We start from the raw sequence: 8,866 nt of genomic DNA, 5'->3' as shown, positions 1-8,866 counted from the left end.
AGTGGAGGCAGAGACACAGTGTTTGGAAATAGATCAAGCAAAGGGGTGGCCTGGAGAATCACCTTCCATTTGCCTTCAGAGTCTACTCAGCATGAAAGGAAATTCCCAAAGAAAGAGCGAGATATCTGTCCCTGCCTATCTCTGCGAACAGCCTAGATGCTTAGCACTCCGGAATGATCCAGGCTGGCGGTCCCCACCGAGGGCAGGGGAGGAATGAGCCCATTGTGCATGCTTCCTCCACCAATTGGCACCCGCACTTCAGCCCTGGTTTTGTTTTGCCAGCCAAACTCACCAGGACACAGACTCTATTGGAGCGTCATTATTCACATTATATAAGTAACTTCATAAGCGTTACCAGAATCTTCCTGGTGCTTTGAAAATAATGTCCCAGCTTCTCCACACTTTCCGGGAACATATTATATGAACGAAGAGGTGCCTGCCCGTCAGCCCACCTCGTGGCCTGTGGTGTTGATGCCCAAACACCCCTTTGCAGCTCTGGATGTCCCAGCTCCATCTTCGTGCCTCAGCATCTTGGCTGTTTATCTTGCTTTGTCTCCAAGTTCTGATGACTGGGCAGTGCGCTTATTAATCTTAAATGAAATCAAGTCTCCGCCACTTCCATTTGAAAAATCACTTTGCGTTTCCCATTCGATTCCACAGTATAAAATATGTATGATTCCTCCAGCACCTCCAAGCCCCCTCGCTCCATCGATTCTCTTGGTCGCCACTGTGCTCTCACTGGAGGAAAGTACTTCCAGTCCATCAGAGACAAGCCCCAGATGACAACATTCCAAGGGCCCAGCTGCTCCATCCACTGTGTCCACAGCAAAGTTCCTGCCGCTCCCACAGGGGGCTCTTGTGGGTTTCCAGGCCACTCTGCAGAAGGTCGCTGCCCCCAGGGCTCTGGGGTCCTGCTTTTGCTTCTTATTTCTTCCACACAAATATTACAGACATCTTCTGTGACTTCAGGGGCTGAGTCAGGGAGACTGGGGGTGCAGCTGGTCTGGGAGGTCCAGTGTGGAGCCCTGAGGACTGGGATCTCTAAGTAGCTTGGTTGACCCCAAGGTGCTTAGGTCTTCCAGAGGAGAAAGCGCCCACACTGTTGTTCTTGAGGCTGACGAAAGGTCTTCTTCCTGTCTCTCATAAGTGACTCCTGCTGGTCCCTGTACACTACTCCTGACTTCACTGTGTACCTACACATAGTAGGTGTTCAATAAATGCTGAATATCTGGGTTTATGCTCAGCATCCCCCACATTCTATTTTTTCATCTTCTTGGTGTCCCTAAGGAAGAACACCATGTTCTTTCTCCTACCCCAGACCACACCATCAACACATACCTGTCAGGTAGTATCCCAAACTCCCAAACTCCCACTCTTTGCCAACTGTGTAACTGCTGTGCAGTGGTTATAAACAAGAGTTTTGGAGTAAGACAGACTTGGGTTCAACTCCTGGCTCTGATAGCATATCCACAGTACCTTTGGCAAACTATGTCACCTCCTGAGCCCCAGTGCTCTTCTCTATGAAACAAGGATAACAAAAGTGACTGACTCATCAAGTTGTCACTCATACAGCAGGGATTTAATGAGGTATTGCAAGAAAAGACGTCAGCCAAGCACCTACTGCATGCTCAATACATGTTGGTTATTATGGCCACTGTTGTTCATGAGTTTATCCATGTAACCAGGGGGCATTTTACTTTTACCAAACCTTCCAGAGGCAACCGTGCCACAAGACTATGGGGACTGCACATTAGTTACTGATGAACATTTTGTTCAGCCAGAGGGAGAGATTTTGGGGTAAGTGATGCTTTGGACAGACAGCTCTCACCACCAGCAATGGAGTGTTACTTCCTCCGGCCCTGACCGAGGAAAGCAAAAAACAGAAGCCCTGCACTGGGCTGGAAAGTGAACTGAGCTCATCCAGCCCTTCCCTGTGCCAAGAAGGGAGGATGGGGAAGAGACAGAACAAATCGAAATCTGATTCTGAGTCAATGGGGTTCGTCTCAGTCACGAAGTTATTTTAAGTGGTGGCAGCAGGAGTTCGGTTTGAGGTAGCTTCATTGTATTATCTGCCCTGCGAAAAGCTGGAGAACATAAAAGAAATAATTAAAGGTCACTACGGCTAACCTGGTGTATTCCCCTGAAAGCTCACCAACGGGGCTCTTATCTGCTCTACAAATGTCTACTGAACTGAGCTGGAGCCACCCAGCCCTTCCTGGGTGGACCCTGTGAAAGCCATTAGCTGTGTGCCTCCCAAGTGTGAAACTTCTGAGTCCTATGGGAAAGAGCTCAGCAAACCGAGTTGTTTAATGCAGCTGCACTTGCCCAACCAGTGTCAGCATGTTCCAATCTGGCACTTTCTCCATCTGTTTACATTTAGAATGGGACTCATTGCCAAAGATTAGGGATCCCTGGATTGTGAAACCCAGAAAGCACAAGCCAAAGGCTAGAAATAAAAACAAATGGAAAAACTACTTGTAGCTTAGTTGGATTCAGAAGGACTAAGAATTTTCCCCTAGAGTGTTCAGTCCCAGAGAGAAGGGTCTTCGTGGTAGAAAACCTGGGTGGGCTTCACAGGGTCCCTCCCCAAGTTTATCACCTTGACTCTGCCCCCTTCTCCACCACCATCAGCCCAGAGACTCCTCCAGGCTGGCAGGGATGTGTTGAGCTCTTCTTAGCTCTCGCAGCCCAGAACCTGGTATCTGTGCTTGAGAAATGCTGGTTGGTTGAATGAATAAATGAATTACAGTCAGCTCTTTGTGGTGGTTTTCAAACATGGCTGCAAATTCTTCAACAGTCTGCCATTGAGAAGTAACATCAGCATTCCCTCCCCTTGAATCTGGATATGGTATTCTGACTACTTCCACCATCTTAGGTGAGCACAAGTGACACTTCGTGATTTCAAAGCCACGCAGCTTTTGTACTTGTTCTTGGAGCCCAGAGCCACGTGTAAGATGTCCAGCCACCCCAAGTTTGCCATGTTGGAGAAGCCAATGCAGTGACCGCCTGGAGACATCTGAACTGGACATGGAGACAGATGCCCGACATGACCCCAGAACTTTGACGTGTGAGTGAAGACATCTATGGATGATTCCGACCCATCATGTAAGTTCCTCCCAGACCTTTGAATCTTCCACACTGAGGCCCCAGCCAGTGTGGAGCAGACACAAACCATTCTGTGGCCTGTCTGAATCCCTGACCCACAGAATCCAGGAGCATCATAAAATTGTGCTTGCTTGTTTCACACCGTGAAGTTTTGGGGTATTTTGTACATGACAACAGACAAACGTAACATTCTTCAAGACACAAGGCAGGAGGCTCGTGCTATGCTAGCCCTTTCCAGTTGCTAAAAATCCCTACAGTCAGGAAGTTGATCTTAAGAAAACTTAAATACCCTCTTCAAAATGAAGCCCGTAACTTCTTTATCTGACCTCTGAAGAGATAGGTAACAGCTGGTTCCCACTCACACTTTATCATAGGACTTCACATCCTCGCAGGTATTAAGTAGCTTTTCAGCTTTTTCCTCTTTGGGTCAAATACTCTGAAATCTTTACAGATTCTTTCATCTTTCTTCATTTTACCTTTGTCATCCTCTAAAAACAGATGCCAACAGCTTTTTAAAGAGATGGAGAACATCATCATGAAATGAGAGCCTTTGATCAAAATAACAATCCTTTTGGCATTTAAGGCACTTTATAATATGCAAACCATTTTCACCTGTATGAGTCCCAGGTTCCCATAACCACCCCATGACATGAATGAGATGGACATTTATTTCTACTTATTAAAGTAGAAACAAGCTCCTTTCTCAGGATCATACTTGCTAATAGCTGAGCTGAGACTAGAAAACAAACCTTCTTGAATTGCAAGGCTATGAGCAAGGACAGAAAGGAAACTGAAAAGAATACAATCATCTGACATGCTTAAATAATGGATTATTTTCTCTTCAATTTTCCTTGATTGTAATTTTGTCTTTTCAATAAACAAAATCAGAACATTTTTAAAAAAGAAATTCTAGGTCTTTATAATGTGTTTGGACAGTGTTGAACTATTTTGAAGTACGTCATTTTAAACATAAATAACTCAAATTATAGGCAAAACAGAAACTACATAGTGAATGATCTTCTAATTGTTGTCATTGACTATAATCTTTCTAGTTCTAGAAGAATGGTAGAAAATTTGTTATGGTCAGAATCAGAGATAAAAATATATTGAGTGCCACTGGGGTGGCCTAGAAAATGTACATGCGTTTGTCCTTAAATACCAATTAACAAGTGTGTTCTGTTACGTGGACAATGTTAAGTGTTAGACCATGGAGAAGCACCAGGATTTTATGGGTACCATGTAACATCTTCATCAACAAGACGCTTGAATGGAAGTCCCACTGTGTCTAGTCCTATGCTCGTGATGGAACATAGCAAGCAAGCCAGGACATAATGAATGGCCCATGCTCCATGAAGTTGGCATGGGTTCACACTTACTTGCAAGGTCAGACCTTCTGGCGGCCTTAATAAGGCAAGCAGCTAGACAGGCTGTGTATGTCTATATCCTGAATAGAGCAAAGGGAGGAGAGATGGAGATGGAATGGAAGGTGGATGAAGCCAACCATTATTCCTACTTAGTAAAGTGAGGCTACATTCTCAGGATCACACCTAGAAAACAGAGTGAAGAAACCCAACGGGATGCCATGCCACACCGAGACAGCAAAGATCATAACATAACTGTCTTCACCATGCTCCTCAAAGACAGACCCATGGAAACCTGACTCTGAACCTCTGCTGGAGGGTTGGCAGGGAGTCCAGAATCAGCATGTCTATCAAGTCTTCCAGGCAGTGCTGAGGCACACGGCAATAAGAGTGCTCATCCGTGTCATCTTCTCAACAGCTCAGAAGGTATCAAAGAGTAATGCAGGTGTCAGAGAGGTCTGTTCAAGGGCAACTGGAGGAGACACACTTGAACCTCTGACTCTGGAAGCAGAGTCTGTTCTCTACCGCCCATCGCCTCAACCTGGGGCAAGTCTGCACTTCCCTGAACCTCAGTGTCCTTGTGCATAAAGTGAGCTGAGCAGTTGGACTACATCAGCTTTGAGAGTTCTTTTGTGTCTGATGTTTGATGATGCCTTGAGATGAAACAGTTGGCTGCATCCAAGGCACCTGGATACAAGGTGCCATTTTGGATCAGAGAAACTTGTCCAGACTTTGGGCCAAATGGTTTTCTAGTGGTCTCAGAATGCCGCCAGCATATGGCCCATTTATATCGAGATCGTGCCAGTTGAGTACTAGCTGGCACGGCCTCCGACAGATCTTGCAAAATTGATTGCCACAAGCAACCCAGCTGTAGTGGAAAGGATGTGGGTACAAACTCTTCAGACTTGGGTGTGTCTCTTTAGACCAGGCCAGAGCCATCAAAGCACCATGTTTTCCTCCACCCTTTCCGACTGCCCCGAGACTGGCACAGCGCTTAGTAAGAGCGAAAGTAACACTTGATTATCTGGGGGCCAACAGTCTTTTTAGGTGGTTGAAGGAGGTGCCAGACAGAGCTACCACCAGAGAAAGAAATTTTTCACAGCCCCAAACCAGATACTTACGCTGCCTGGTGTGCCAGCATCCAGGCCTGACCCTGTGCTCCACTCGACCACTTTGCAACAAGCGACAAGTGCACGCTTACTGGCAGGGTTTGACTGCAAATCCTTATTTTAATCTGTCATTCCGAAATACACAACGGCACTTACTCAGGCCAGAAAGCCTTCTTTAGCCTAACGGTGTTTTAGAGATAAATTGGCAACGAGAGGAGCCTGAAGTGTTATAGTGCTTTTTGTCAGCCGATTCCACTTATCAATTTATTATCAATGCCATTTTGCAAGAAAGTCTCCACCTTAGAGACGACACTTCATACATAACAGGGAAGTTTCGAGTCTTACTTGACTGCCAGCACATTACATAAGAGAATGTGTCATCAGGCCTCAAATAAAGCAGCAAGGCTCTGTGTGTAGGTGACACCAAAGCCAACATATGCTTAGCCAAAAAGTGATTCAACGCCTTGAGAATGTTGGATGCAAAAGGAGATTCTGTAGAAGTCAGGGGTCGATGGTGGGAGAGTGCAAGAGAGAGATCTGACAGCTCCTGAGCTCTGGACAAGCTGTTCTCAGTTATCTCATAGCAGGGAGGAAACACTGAAGGATGAAACTCTTGATACCCCTAATCACTTGAATCAGTTACACTGTTTGGCTCCATTGTATGTGTCTGTTTCCCATCCCCCTCTAACCCCTTCCTTGTGCTGCAGAATGGGCTTAATTAGCTGGTTTGGTCACCAGTTATCAACCTTAACTGAGATAAATGGCAGTTAGGGTACAGTGGGGAAGGGGGTCCCATCTGTGAAGTCCCAGTGACTCGCTAAGCTAGACAACCATTCCCAATTAATCATGAGCAAAGGAAGGCCATGGGTGGTTTTCATTCCAAGACAGCATTTTGAGAACTCCCCAGCATAATGCAGAAACCCCGAGTGTTCTTTCTAGCTCTGTCTGGTTCTGGACTGAAAGACTCGCACCATGCAGTTAGCCTCTCTGGATCTGTCTTCTGAAAAGTGAGGCTAATGTGGCCTTCTGCAGAGAAATACTGGTGAGGAATAATGATGAATTATTATGAAGCCCTTTCCAGTATCAAAGTGGTGATGTAGCAATAATGAGCTTTGACCAGAAGCCATCTGTTTCGTGGCGTAGTTGCTTTAATTGCTCCTGTTCGTTAATAAACTGGTGCTGGAGTTGCAGGAGGACCGGAGATAAGTGCTTAGGTGGTCTTGTTAGGTGGTGGAGCCTGGGCTTTTGCAGACGTGCAACACTGCCCTCTATCGGCGCCCAGCGTATTAACACGCCGCAGAAGCTGACCAGCCTGGCCTCATCAGCCAGGCGTCTCTGTCCCTCGAAGCAGAGACCGGGCTGGGGGTGGGGGTGGGGGAGGGCTGGTGGGCAATCCCCGTGACCAGACCACGCAGTGGAGGGCTCCTGCTTCACAGAGTGTGGTGCGTGTCCATTGGAAAGCTGCTGAGCGGAAGTCTTATTCCCTGGGATTTTAAACAGCCACGTTTCTCGGTATTTGACATCCATGGGACACTTAGCAAACTGAGTGCTAGATAGAGTTCCTGGCTCTATTTTCTGTAAGACACTTGAGAGTGAGAACTCTCCAGATGTTTGCATTTGTTGGGCTTGCTCCTGGTAGGGCTTGCCATGGCTCAGTGGATGCGGGGCACTGTGCAGAGGCCCAGTCAGGGGAGGGCTGGATGCCTGCAGTGCTGTGCATAAAAAGCTTGGTCATTCACTCTAACGCTCAGGCGCTCGCTTCTCTTACATACGTGACTTTCTGACAAGCCGTGGGGAGGAAGCAGATGATAACTGATTACCACCTTCACAAGCCTCCAAGAGAAAGGGCCTGCATGGGCGTCCCCATTTCACAGATCAGAAAACTGAGGCTCAGCATGGTGAGGGACTTGTCCTCAGTTTATCATACATGTGATCAGGACCACACAAATACAGGAAAGTGATTACATCTCAGGCTTCTCTTGAAGCTCAGCCGTGTGCCCACCACTTTCTGTGTGACCACATGTCCATATAGAAATTATTTTGGTTATTTGGTATTAATTCACAGTCATGTGGATCACTGCCCAGGATTATAATCATTTGAACGTGCTTTATTAATCACTGTATTCATGAAGGCGTAGAGACAGATCTCGGTGGTGATATTCTGAGAGCCTTTGATAAGCTCAACGTTGTCCTGTAATTATAGCGAAGATGGACAGAGATCAAGTCCATCAGTGATGATTCTCTGAGAATGAACATTTGGATTTTTTCTTTCCATGCAGTTGCCAGTGTCTTTGTGTTCAGGCTGGTAGATGTCACATAGCTTTATTATAATAAACTGGTGTGATATAGCACGGCTGTGGTTCTGTGTCCTATGCAGAGATTACCTAAAACTCTAAAACCATGATTCATCCCTGGAGGAGTGTTCACTCATATTGTACAATGGCCAGAAAGTGTTTGGGACTCAAGGTGCTGTGAAGTGGGCCTTCTGAAGTCCCCATCCTTCTGAAGTTTGCAGGCTGCTATTTTTCCAGATGTTCTCCTCAGCTCCCACCTTAATTCCCATCGGGGGAGTTACTGGGAAATGAAACTGCATTTCCTCTGTGTCCCTCCTCCCTGCACGGTTCACTTCAACTGTGAGCCCACAGATACGCTCTACCGGCCGATGGCTGAGTTGTTTACCACATCAACCCAAAGATGCAGTAGTTACCTGTTTATGCTGGCTCAAGAAAAGGGCTGCCTCATAAATATTTAGGGAGATGATCTGTATATCTGATGCACCTTACCTTTGCCTGGGCTTATACAGCGGTACCTCCTTCCTTAAGGAAACGCTAAGCCAGTCTTGACCTGCTCTTACAGAAGGATCTGTGAAGTGTGTCCCAGTTTAAGGTAATTACCCATACGCCATACAAACTAAATTGCCCTTTTCTTGTTCCAAAACAAAAACCCTTATCCCACATGACTCAACAACAAAAACAAAAAAGAACATTTTTACTTTTTTGAGTAAAACTAATAATTATGATAATAAAACAAAAACCTTCCATTTATATTTATTACTCTTCCCTGGGCTCCCCTACATTGAACTAAGTGAGTATAGTTTCAACAAATCTTAGCTTCAGAAGGAGTTCTAGAAAGTATCTATTTCAACCTTCAGGTTAACATGGATATCTGTTCTCTTTATAAATACTTCCACAACCAAGCATCCTCTCTTTAAAAAGTTGTCCATTTCATTTCTGGAAAGCTCTAATAAAGGTTAATCCACAGGAAAGGCCTATCTTTTACTGGACTTATATC

The 8,866-nt window shown here is 45.8% G+C and overlaps 1 pseudogene; it reads right to left on the bottom strand.

Moving 5' to 3' along the window:
* Window positions 1-601: 601 nt before the first annotated feature.
* LOC149749955 (uncharacterized) lies at window positions 602-3,899 on the bottom strand (annotated as a pseudogene).
* Between the last annotated feature and the right edge of the window lie 4,967 nt (window positions 3,900-8,866).

Source organism: Delphinapterus leucas, chromosome 2 (assembly GCF_059928025.1).
Source record: "Delphinapterus leucas isolate spDelLeu-1000000601 "Yukka" chromosome 2, BTC_Dleu_Yukka2, whole genome shotgun sequence".
Taxonomy (NCBI): domain Eukaryota; kingdom Metazoa; phylum Chordata; class Mammalia; order Artiodactyla; family Monodontidae; genus Delphinapterus; species Delphinapterus leucas.
The sequence above is the reverse complement of the archived record's forward strand: the minus strand, read 5'-3'. Positions and strand labels throughout refer to the sequence as shown.